Raw genomic sequence first — 13,075 nt, forward strand, 5'->3', positions numbered from 1 at the left:
CCCTTGCTGCCTTGGCTGGTGAGGAGTGTATCCTGCCTGGGTTTTAGTCCTCTCTGGAGGCTCTTAGATGTCCTGGTTTTCATAATGAGAAAGGGAGGGAAGTCACTGTTGCAAATATATCACTCTCTCCATGCACTCTTTGGAGAGCAGCCCGGGCATTTCTGACCTGTTTGCCTGTGGTATTTTTCTCCTTTCTCTGGCAGCAGAATAAGTGTGAACGTTTTGAGGTGTCTCTAAAATTAGTCTCCTTGGTAGAGCATTCAACTTCAGGTATGTGCTATTTGAAAGAGTGGATTTGAAGACCAGAGACTTTAGAGTAAGCTTAAGGGTTGAAATCAAGGGGCTGGTGCCCTACAGGATATGAGGGCTTTGATGAATGAGGAGAGCACCTGGGGTGTCTAGGCCTCCAAGGCTTGTTGGAATATACATAACTATGGGGACGGGTTGACCCCCCCAGAGACAGGCTGGCTGTTAACTGCTTCTTTAATTTAATTTCATGGAGATGGATGTTTTCTCTGCATGTATGTGTGTCTGTGTACCACTTGTATGCCTGTGCCTGAGAAAGCCCGAAGAGGGTCCTTTGGAACAGAAGTTAAAGATATTTGTGAGCCACTGTTGTGTTCTCTCTGAGAGAACCCTGAGCCATCTCTTCAGCACCTAGTTTACTGGGTCTTAAATCCATTGTTTTCCCCGCCTCCTTCTGATTATGGACCAGCTTGGTCTGAGATTGTAAGAGATTTTTAAGTCAGCACAAATCCCAGTCACATGTTGAGTCTTTCTGGCAAGGCACAATAGGATGTTTTATGTAGGGAATAGATGTCCTAACACAGCACTGACTATTCCCAAGTCCTCAGCATTGTCTGTTACATTGAGAAGATGCTAGTCAGGCTGACTCAGTGGTTAAGAGTGCAGGCTGTTCTTCCACAGGACCTGAGTTCAGTTCCTTGTAATGACACTGAGTGGATCACAGCTGCCTATGTCCACATTCAGCTTTAAGGGGATCTGACACCTTGTACCCATGGGCACCCAACACCCTACCTACCTCACATACATACTTAAAAAATATAAGAAAGCTTAAGTGGTACATGCCTGTGATATCAGCTTTTGAGTGACTGAGGCAGGGGGATGAGAAGTTAAAGGCCTGCCGTAGTTGCTGAGCCTAGTTCAAGGGCAAGACCATCCTAGTGAACTTAGTGAAGGGTAGGGGTTATAACAGCATATGCAAGAATTCTTTAGCATGAAGCCAAAAGAAAAGACAAGACAAGACAGAAAAGCCCACCCCCTATGCTTTAGTGTCTCTTTCCAGTTTTCCTGCTGCCTGGCATTCGCTTCTGCTTTCTAGTCTTTTCTGCATGGTTCTGTCCTGTGCTGGAAACTGTTCTTGTATCTTCCATCCTTCAAAGTACCTTGATAATGAGGTGCTTGTATTGAAGGTTTACGGTGAGCAACACTGTGGTGTGGCATATCAGACACCACTGTCACCCATCACTAACACACTATCTAGTCATTGCCCACCCTGTCCTAGAGGTCAGCACGTAGATGTCCTGCTCTGCTGTGGCTAGAGGCTTTGCTTTTTCTGAATCCCATTTCCAGGCTTCAGGTACCTGCTGATTTCCTACCACACCTCCCACGGAATCCCCCTCGACTCCCTGGCTCTACCTCATGGTCAAAGACCCATATGCTTGTTCCTTGGACAGCCAGACTAGAGGAAGCAGTAAAAGAAGCTTGGTTGCTTGGCTTTTTAAAAACTTGATTAAAATTTTAGATAAAGTTATCTTCCCCATAAGGGTCTCTAAGAAATGGAGGAGCATTATAGATATTTGAATCTTTTATTGTCATTTGTTTTCTTTCTTTCTTTCTTTCTTTCTTTCTTTCTTTCTTTCTTTCTTTCTTTTTTTCTTTCTTTCTTCTTTCTTCCTACCTACCTACCTACCTACCGTCTGTCTGTCTGTCTGTCTGTCTGTCTGTCTGTCATGTGTGAACTTGTAGGGACCAGTCAGGGAACAATGAAGGTTGTCAGCCTTGATGGTAAGCACCTTCGCCTTTGATAGATTTGCTAGCTTTAGAATTTGCCTTTCTTGTCTAGTGTAGATCATGGATGTTTAGTTTATATTTAATCACCACGGATATCATCTCCTTACTTCTTCCTTTGTTCTTTATTTACAGCATTGAAAAATATTGATGGGCCAGGTACGGTGTTGCATGCCTATAATCCCAGCACACGGGAGACTGAGGCAGAGGGGTCACTAGCTAGTTTCAGGCCAGCCTGGAGTACATACCAGATTGATTTCTTTTTTAAAAAAAATTTTTTTTAAGGTGATGGGAGCTGGAGAGATTTTTAAGAGCACTGGCTGCTCTTGCAGAGGACCCAGTTTTAATTCCTGCATCCATCTGGTGGCTCAAAACTCTCTGTGACCCCAGTTTTAGGAGATCCCATGCTCTTTTCCAGTTTTTGGGCACTGGGCACTGGGCACAGACATAATGTACAGGTAAAACTCCCATGCACATAAAATAATAGCCAGCCATAATGTAGAGGTAAAGCACCCATGCACATAAAATAATAACCTTAAAAAACGTGAAGGGACATCTGGTTCCATGAGGCTTTAAGTGACTCACTCAGCTGAGCAGAGTTTTTCCCCTGAGAACAGGAAAAGAGTGCTTGGGTGAAGCAAAGACTAGAGACTGAGAGCCAGTTACGTGAGGAAGGTGGCAGGGAAGGCCTTTTGAGGCTTTGCTCTAGTGAGGTGTCTGCACAGAGATTCCAGGATCCCATTATGCGGAATCCAAGAGTTGGCAGTCATACATGTTCTATCTCTGCATTTGAAACTGCTCCCTAGGAGCAGCAGTGTAACCACAGCTTAGTTCCTAGAACACTGAAAGGATTAGGAAAAGCTTAGTCTTAAAGATGAGCATGTGTGTAGCCCAGAACACCTGGGCATCATAGTCTTCCCCCAAATAGAAGTAGCTTCACTTAATGAAACAAACAAACAAACAACAACAACAACAAAAACAGAGGAAAAAAGAAGGGAATCAGGCATAATAGCAGTTTGTAGGTTTTTATGTAAAACATTTTAATTTTTGGGTTCAGGAGAGGCAAGGGCAGGGGTAGGATCTTGTCGTGTAGCCCAGACTGGCCTCACTTGTGACCTGCCTGCCTTACTGTCCTTAGTGTAGGGTCATAGTTGTATGCTATCATACCCAGCTAACACCTGTTTGTTTCAAAAAATCAAATAGTAGCCCTCACTGTAGTTGGGACAGTTACTGGTCAGCCCTTAGAATTTTGCTTTTAAAATTTATTTTAAAGGATATTTATTTAATAATCTGTTTGACTCTATGCCGTATGTGTGGATGCCCGCAGAAGCCAGAAGAGGGCTTCGGATCTTCTAGCATAGAATTATTTGAGGTACCTGTGACATGGGTGGGAGCCGAATCACATGTGCTGCAGCAGCCATTAACTGTGGAGCTCTCTCTCTCTTGAGCCCCAGATCCTGAGTTCTTAGTGACTACTGCTGTTCTGTTGCTGCCATTGCTGGAGGCTGACTGGCTGCAGGTCAGCCTGTTAGTGTGCCCCAGGGCCCCTTAGTGGCTGAGGAAATCCTGTGGAGAGTCTTGACATCAGTTCTCGCTCCCCTTCCCAGCCTGTTTTGGGAGGGTGTGCACTGGGCACTTTTTTGGTTTGCAGTTTTCATTCTTCACTGGGTCATGAGAAAACTGAAGGACGGAGAGGAGAAAACTCATGCCTGGGCAGCTGTGGCGGCTTGTACCGCCTGCGCAGATACGTGGAGAACGGTGGCTCTTCGAGCTGATCCACGGCCAAGATGCTTCCTGCTCAGAGGGTGGCTTGACAACTGCATGCCAGCCTTCTGCCATGACAGGATGACTTTAGGTCAGATTAAAAGTGAAATTCCTCTGTTCTCTGAGTGGGGGTGGTCACTGGACTGGGATCAGGTTTCAGGGATGCTGCTCTTTCATTGTTTGCAGAGAAAGTGCACGAGGAAGGAAGGGGTATAATCCACTCCCTCGTCCCCATGCGGGTACCAGAGCAGATTTGCAGCTTGAGCCTGAAAACACGCTTCAGTACTCCGCCTAAGAGTCTTCAAGCTCTGCCTGCCTTCCAGAGTACTTGTTCTTATCTGTTTCCTTGTGGTCTTCTGCTGCCTGTTTTTCTTGGCTGCCTGAGAGGCGGCGTGTGGTACTCCACCAGATGTTCGTGGTATGTTTTGTGAAGGCACATGTTCAGGTACAGGGCCAAGAAAATACTCAGGATGTAGATGTCTGCAATTGTGTGCCTAATGAAATGCTATCATCTTTTTATGATTTATTATGTTTTTTAAAAATGAGTGTTTGCACTGTTCCTTAAACCAATAGGAAGGGTCAAATAATTGATGTGCCATGGGAGGAGGCTGTGTGTGTGTGTGTGTGTGTGTGTGTGTGTGTGTGTGTGTGTGTGTTGCGTGCTCATGTGTGCCGCTGCATGAAGGTGTCCTCAGGAGTCTTCCTTGATTTCTAGACACCTTTATTGAGGCAGGCAGAGCATGCTGGTGGGGTCTAGGCTAGCCAGATTCTCCAGAGATGCCTTGTCTATTTTCTGAGCTCTACAGTTACAGGCTGGCCACACATCCACTCATTTGTGCGGGTTCTTGGGGTCTGAACTCTGATCCTCACGGCTGCAAGGCAAGCACTTTACCCAGAAAACCCCCAGCTTTGGACATCTTTATTTTTAAGGTCGGGGTCTCATGTAGTCCTGGCTAGCCTGAGGCTCTGTATGTCCTCTAGCCTTTGCTGGTCTCCTACATCCGCCTTCCGAGCTGGAACTACAGGAGTGCTCTGCCGTGTCTGGTTTATATGGTGCTGGTAGATGGGACTCAGGGTGGTCTCTACATGCCAGGCAGGTGCTCTACAAATGGAGCCACAGCCTCAGTCCTTGACATCATCATGTCTGTGCACCGTAAAGGGGTGTTTGGGGATGAGTGTGAGTGCCATTTCACAGGAGTGGTCCCCCTTGTTTTGTGAGGCAGAACCTCTCCCTAGGATCTAGGGCAGGAGGGGATCAGAAGTTCATTGAATTAAACTGACTGGACAACAGGCTGTAGGGATCCTCCCGTCACCTCCTTTCTCAGCACTGACAAAGGAGGTGCATGCTACCGTGCTTGGCTTTAATGTGGACGAGCACCACTGAACTGATCTCTCTAGTTACTATCTCTGACATTTGTGGTTGGCTCTGTGCACACTTGGGTACTATGGAGGTCAGAAAACAGTTCATTTGTATGAGTCCCCTTTACCCCAGGTCACACTTGGCAGTAAACCCCTTTATGCAAGATTTTCTAAAATAGTTTTTCTTAAAGCTTTCAGATATTTTATATATATGATCATTTTTCTCCTTCTGATCCCCTCCTAACCCTCTCCTCTAAGACTTTTAAAGTGTTCTTAGTGTTTTTCAGAGTGGGTCTCACAATGTTGCCTTGGCTGTAGGCTTAGATTTTTTTTAAAAACCTACTTTAATTAGGGTTCTTTAATGATTAAACCTCCTTCTAGCCAACCTTCCAGAGGTAGGGGGAAAGAAAGGTTAATAGGAAACAGGTGGTGGACCAGTTTAGAAGTTCTTTGGGGAGATCCCTGTCTTTGTTCTCGGGATATCAGTAGTCCAGTCCAATTGGCAAACACCAAACACGAATCAGTAGCAGTGGCTGGATTCAGAAGAAACTGTGAGGCCCTGCCAAATCAACCTAAGTCTGTGGGAGTGGGAAGAAGCAACCAGAATATCACAAGAAGTTCCTTGGTGAGTTACTCTCTGTGAAGTTAAGGCAAGCTAAGATCAGTGGTGCAAGGTGAGCTAATGCCAGAGCCTCTTCACTCTATCTGTGCGGCCATATTATATTCTTTCTAGACACTGTGGGTCCTCTTACAGGCCTGCTACAAAACATCACACAGTAACTGGATCTCCAGAGAAAGCAAAATTCTCCACTTCAGCTGGCCTGGAACTCAGAGATCCTCTACCTTCTGCCTCCTGACTGCTGGAGTTAAAGGTGATTGTCACCATGCCTGGCTCACGTGTTTTCTTTAGCACAGTAATATGAAGGGTAAACAGTTATAGGACGACTCAGTTTTTCAACTAAGTGCCTGAATATTCTGGAGAGAGCAAGAACTAGTCTTTGGGAATCACAAAGCTACAGTTTGGGGATAATCAGGCCTCTCAGACCTTTGAGACAGGATCTGTCTTGTTTTGTCATCAGAGTTTGCAGAAGGGTTGCTGCTGAGGGGAGCCTAGTTTCTTCTAATTTTGTCCCTTTCACATTGCATTTGGTGCTTACGGGGTATGCACCCTTGGGAAGGACTTGGTTCCTTGCCATTTCCTTCAGTGGCATTGAATGGGCACAGGAGGTTTGTCTTTAGTGACCCAGTCAGGCATCACAGGAAGTTGCTGTGTGGTAGGCATTTGACTAGCTTATCCTCTGAATCCAGTTTGTTCTCACTTAGTCAGAACAAAGAGGTGCGCGCACACAGACACACAGACACACACACACAGACACACACACACAGAGTTGTGTTATTATCTAGCCCAAGAAATAGAACATTACTGGTACAAAACAGTGCCTTTTAAATGCCTGCTTCCCGCCCTGCTCTTACCAGCCACTGCCTTGCATCTTATAGCCTTGATTTCCCATACAGTCTTGTAATATGTAACTCCCATTGTTAAAATAATTTTGTCCACTTTGAACCTCTGTATAACTGGCCAATTCTTTAGGAAGAAAAACATATACCTTCCTTATATTAGGATTCTGTCAATAAGAGACAGGTGGGCATTGTGTTACTTTTCTGTTGCTGCGATGAACACCATGATCAAGACAGTTTATAGAAGGAAGCATTTATTTCAGCGTATGGTTCCACTGAGACAAGAGTCCGTGGCAGGAAGGCCCGGCAGTAAGCCATAGGCATGGTAGCAGGTCGGGAAGCTGAGAACTGGCATCCTCAACCACAGGCACAAAGCAGAGAGCAAACTGGAAGTGGGCAAGCCTTTGTATGCCCATCCCTAGTGACATCACTCCTCCAGCAAGGCTGTATCACCTAAATCCTCCCAAATCACACCGGAGGTCAGAGGGCACCATGAGGGAATCAGTTCTCTCCACCATACAGATCCTGGGCATCTCTCAGGGTGTCAGGCTTAGTGGCCAGCAGTTTTACTGGTGGCACCACCATCTTGCCAGTCTTTTGAGATAGGTTAGCCTTAGGTGGCCTGGAGCTCACCCTGTATACCAGGCTGACTTCACCTTGCAAGTGTTAGGCTTATGGGTGTGCGCTACTGCGTCTGGTCTTTGTAATTTAACTGCAGTGGTTACTGACTTAGATTTGCTTGCCCTGTGGTGAAAATTGCCGTGGCATTTTGCTGTTGAAAGCTTTAAGCTTTGAGACAGGCCAATGGTAGGCTGGTGCAGGGTCTGGCTTCCATCACAACCCAGCTCAGGGAGTTCATCGTGGAACCACAAGCCACAAGACCAGCTACCATATCCAGTCCCAGACAGTACTGAGTGTCCCCTACGAAGTGCCTTCCCTAGAAAGAGGCCCTTTCTTTTCTTTTTGCAAACACTCGCAATGGGCTCTGCCCATTTGCAGCTGGCTGTGTGGTATTCTTGACCACAGTAATCTACTAGTTGCTTCCATGAGTGCGCACAGCCGTAAAAACCTCAAACAAATGTGAGCTAACGGCACTCAAGGAAGCGTGAATTTTGGAATGATGAGCCACTTGGCTAAAGCTCTGTGGATTTCAGCTTAAAATTTTAGCCAGGAAAGTGGGACACCTTTGTAATCCTGACACATGGGAGGTTGAAGCACATGGATTTCAAGATAGCGGCCACTCTGTGTAACTTAGAGATGCCCCATTCCTATCTGGCATCCCCCTCCCCTGCACATGTGTGGAGGGAGGGAGGGAGGGAGGGAGGGAGGGAGGGAGGTAGTTATTGTATGTAGTGTGGGAGAGAATGAATGAATGAATGAATGAATGAATGAAAGTAATAGTATGTATATTCAATTTTCGTCTCCTTGGGAATTTGAATTAGCTTTGTAATTCATAAAAACATGCTGGCATTAGCTTTTTAATGAGAACTTTTTCTTCTAAGTAACCTGGCCAGGGCAGGTACAGGCCAGTTTTGGGGGTGACTGCTCTTGGGGGCTTTCTTCGTGGGCTAATCCGGATGGCTGTGGGTCTTTGTGGCAGGCAGAGGTTGAGAGCTGTGTCTAGTGTCAGGGCAGTGGACATGCCTGTCATCCCGCAGGGGAGGCACAGACAGCTTGAAATCTTTGGGGTGCTCCCTATGCTGCACTTGAACCCTTCTCTCAGTCACACACTGGTCGAGAGTGCTAGCAACTTTCCTGGGGTTATTTTAAGCTTGATGTGAATCAAGCCAAGGCACTCTCTCAAGGGACAGATGAAGGACACCTTCCCGTGCTTCTGTTTCTTGTATCAAGCCTGGGACCCTCTCAGCCTCCTTTGCTTGCCGGGTGCCATCCCGTTCCAGTGTCACTGCCCTGCTCTGTGACCTCCGCCTGCTTAGTCAATGCTCTGACATCTTGAAGTTCTTTGTTTTCCGTCCAGTGCCCTGACTACACTTTGAGTTTACACCAGGCCCCTCAATATAAGTAGCTGGTCTTGGGTTTGGGGGTGACCTTTCTAAAGCGGCTTTAAAGGCCATGCCCTCCATAGGCAGCCCCATGTCTTATGGGTATGCCTTCCACCTGTGAGGCTTGAGGCTCCTCCATGTGTGCCGAGTGCCCCAGTCACCTGAAGTGTGCTTCCCAGGCGCCTTCGCATTTCCTTCCCCTGTGCCAATGAATGGCCAGGGTGTTAGATGCTCAGTGATAGTGTCCTTGTCTGCACGTGAGCCTCTGGGCTCACCCTCAGCACTGCCAGTATCAACACACCGTCGGCCATACAGCTAGCCACTTGTTCTAGTCATTCTCAGTGACTAGCTCCTTTAAGTGAGATGCTATCTGGGATAGGAGATAACAGCTCAGGGTCTTATGCAACCTAGACCAGGCTACAATTCCTTAGCCAAGGATGGCCTTGAAATTATCTTCTGCCTCTGCCCTCTCAGTGCTGGATTCCTGCACGTACTGCCACACTTGCTTTTATGCCCCGTTGGCCTAGAACCCAGGGCCTTGTGTGTGCCGAGCAAAGATTCTACCAACTGAATTACAGCCCAGCCCTATCATATTTTTTTTTCCCTTTGAACCTCGTTCTCCTTCTCTTCTTAATAATTATCTTCCTGGCCTTGAACTCATGGCACTCCTATCTCAGCCTCACTGTTGGGATAATATTTCTTTTTTTTTAAAGTAAAATTTTCCCAATCCCTAGGGTTTTCTTTCATACATGCACCAAATTTTTAAGATGCACGGCTGCCTGTCAAGCACTGTGTTGAGCTAAATCTCTGTCTGTCTTTGTCTTTTCTGCTTTCCCCTCCTCTTCCCCCACTCCTCCTCTCCCTGTCTCTCCTTCTCATTGTGTGTGTGTGCATGCACTTGTACACACACATGCATGTGGGGGTGTGTAAATAGAGTCTGAAAGTAGTTGTTACAGAGGGAGGGTAGTGCTGGAGCGAACTGTGACTTGGAGTTGCTGTGGGCATAGAACTTTTTTCTAGGATATAGAAGTTTCTGAAATTAGAAATTGGTGCTTTGACATACCAGGCCATGGGTGAGTTCAGTCGCAAAGAGCAGCAGGGGCAGCAGGGGCAGTAGCAGCAGCAGGGGCAGCAGCAGCAGCAGGGGCAGTAGCAGCAGCAGGGGCAGCAGCAGCAGCAGGGGCAGTAGCAGCAGCAGGGGCAGCAGCATTTACCCAGCACTGGGGACAGCTGTAACATTGGGGATATATTGAAACTCACTGGGCTGTGTGTCATAAAATGGAAATTTTATGGTTTGTGAATTATGTCAGTGCTGCTGTCAAGTCTCCTGTGTCTGGAGGTGAGGACCTTCATGATGACTTAGGACAGAGCACACAGACTACCTGAAGCATGGTACTATGGTGTGTCATTTGGCTATGAGCTCTCAGGGTAATGACATTTCCATGTTGCCCTCAGTAAGCTGGAACTTTTTTCATAGTTAGATAGAGTTTGCAACTAATAATACTTGTAGAATAAATGTGATTCCCTGAAGATGTGTGTGTGCGCACAAATGCATACAGGTGCCACAGCACAGTTGTGACCATCTGAAGACAACTTGGGATCAGTTTGGTCCTGGGGATCCTCAAGTCATCTGCTGGTTCATTCTGTCAGTAAGTGACTACCAATTGAGCCATCTCAGGTTTCCTTAGCTATTATAAAGTACCTATGTGTCCAGCCGAGTTTGGGCTGGTAGCATGTTACCAAATGCCCAGGTGAGGGACGCTCTGGCTCTTTTGCAGTTGGCTCTTTTTGAGAACAGGGTCTCTATAGCCCGGGTGGCCTCCTCCATGGTTCCGTTGTCTTGCCTTATCCTCCCAGCAGCTGTGATTATAGGCATATGCCACCATACCTGGCTGGGGTCTGTGTTTTTATTTTTTAATATTTTTGTAAGATTTACTTAATTTATGTGAGTACAATGTAGCTGTCTTCAGACATACCAGAAGTTGTCATCGGATCCCATTATAGATGGTTGTGAGCCACCATTTGGTTGCTGGAAATTCAACTCAGGACCTCTGGAAGAACAGTCAGTGCTCTTAACCACTGAGCCATCTCTCCAGCCCTGTGTTCTTATTTTTAATTAGAATATAATTTCATCACTCCCACCTCTAGTCCCTCTCATCCCCCCCTTCAAATTCATGGTGTTTTTTCTTTATTGTTGTACACACACACACAGGTTTGGGGGTGCACTCATGCAGAAGAAGGTGGATCTCTTGAATTCTGTTAGAGAGAGGCCAACTTGGTCTATGTAGTCAGTTATAGCACAGCCTGGGCTTCTTTAAAAACAAAAAACAAGGGGAAAATGGATATATAAATAAAACTTGTATCTAATTTAGTGTTGCTTGTATGCATTTGCTTTTTGGGCTGGGCACTTGGTGTTTGGATAAACAGTTGTGGGTGCTCATCCCTGGGAAGGCGAATTCTCCCTCTCTCAGCAGCCCTTGCTATCTGTAACCCTTCATCTGTGTGTGGGACTCTGAAAGCTTTCCCATCAGCTGGTGATGTCACTGTTCAGGTCTTGTTTAGGGACTCATAGTGTTAAGATTTCATGAGCGTAGCTTCCTTGTCGTGTTAGAAGATACAGCTGTCTTCTGGTTCTTTGGCTCTTGTAATCCTTTTCTATTTTTCTAAGATGTTCCCTGAACCTGGGTAGTCACCAGACTGTGTCTTTTAGCTCCCCTGGTATAGTAGGGATTGAGTGACACAGAGATGTTCACACCCTGAGGCTAAGTGCTACACTTGGATAGGAATGTAGACTCAAGCAACAGGTCCACACACATTCAAGGGGAGAATCAGGTAATTCCCCTGCTAAGTAATATCCTTCCTTCCTTCCTTCCTTCCTTCCTTCCTTCCTTCCTTCCTTCCTTCCTTCCTCCTTCCCTCCCTCCCTCCCTCCCTCCCTTCCTATCCATCCATCCATCCATCCATCCTCCATCCATCCATCCATCCATCCATCCATCCATCCATCCATCTCCTTCTCAGACATCTTCCCCACAATAGATATTCTTATTGTCTCTCTTGTCTGTCTGTCTGTCTGCCTGCCTGCCTGCCTGCTTATCTAGCTAGCTATGTATATATTCATACTTTACAGGCAGTTTCCCTTACTACTAATACTCTTAGATATCTGCTTGCCTACCTGCCAGCCTGCACACCTACCCAAGTATCCATCCATCCATCCATCCATCCATCCATCCATCCATCGTAGTGTGCAGATATCTACTATAGCATGAATAGTATAGCATAGTAAGAGAATAATTTGCTGGAGTCTGTGCTCCACTGTGTGGGTTCCAGAGGATTGAAGTCTGTACCCCAGGGTTAGCAGCAGGCTCCTTCACCCCCATTGAGCCATCTCACCTGCCCGAGTTTGTGTTTCTTTGAAAGAACTTAATGCCTGCGAGAATGTGGCTCTTGGTGGTTCAGATGCCTGGTCAGCAGAGGACTTCATTTTTGTAGAAAAATGTTCAGCTCCTAGGAAAAAAAAAAACACAGGTTTGAGTCAATCCTTTGTCTGCCAGTCTCATGTAATAGTTTCTACATACAAGTAATTATTTTTCTCTGAGTTGTGTTTTAAAATTTATCATCCTTCTATGAACTTGGCAGTCCACTAATAATGCCAAGTTGCCTTTGCAACTCATTGGGTACCATCTGCTTATATTGAGGCTTAGGAGAAGAAACCTGTGTGTGAGTGTGTGTGTGTGTGTGTGTGTGTGTGTGTGTGTGTGTGTGTGTGTGTGTGTGTGTTTCTGTGATTTTATATAGTATTCTATTTGTTTTAAAGTTTTGGAGACAGGGTCTTTCTAATGTTGTCTTATTTTAAACTCCTACTCCTACTGTGGCCACCTGAGTGTTGGGTTCATAGGTATCGGCTATGAAGCCCACCAATATGGTGTTCTTTGTTGAAACAGGGTCTGACTCTGTAGCCCTGACTAACTGGCCTGGAATTTGCTTTGTAGACCAGGCCAGTCTGACTCCCAGATATCCACCTGTCTCTGCCCCTAGTGGTATGTGCTGCCATGACCAACTTTATTTGGTCTTTGAAGATCAGCAGCATAACAAGCAGGTCTCCTAGGGAATGGTTGAGCCTTCTCCAGTCTTCCTGCCCTGTTCTTGTCATTGTGTACTGTCCTAGGGCCTGGCTATGGCTTACTCCAGTGCTTCTAAGCCTTTTGTGTCCCACATCCCTCTTTATTTTAATCTTGGCCATTCCTTTTCTTGTATTTGTGCTTGTGATATTTCAACGAGTTGCCTTAGGGGTTGGGGAGTTAGCTCAGTGCTAGAGTGCTTGCCTAGCAAGCGCAAGCCCCTGGGTTCGGTCCTCAGCTCCGGGAAGAAAAAAAAAAAGAGCATATATATCAAAGAGTTGCTTTTTTATAATCTACTAGGCATTTAAAAAGGAGTGCCCATAGTGAAAACCAATGTTAAAT

General features: G+C 46.2%; 1 protein-coding gene across 4 annotated transcripts in view; it reads left to right on the top strand.

The window, feature by feature from the left end:
* Ak4 (adenylate kinase 4) overlaps positions 1–13,075 on the top strand; it is a 59,839-nt gene that overhangs the window by 18,714 nt on the left and 28,050 nt on the right. The gene's annotated exons all lie outside the window — the stretch shown is intronic.

Source organism: Rattus norvegicus, chromosome 5 (genome assembly GCF_036323735.1).
Source record: "Rattus norvegicus strain BN/NHsdMcwi chromosome 5, GRCr8, whole genome shotgun sequence".
NCBI classification, from domain to species: domain Eukaryota; kingdom Metazoa; phylum Chordata; class Mammalia; order Rodentia; family Muridae; genus Rattus; species Rattus norvegicus.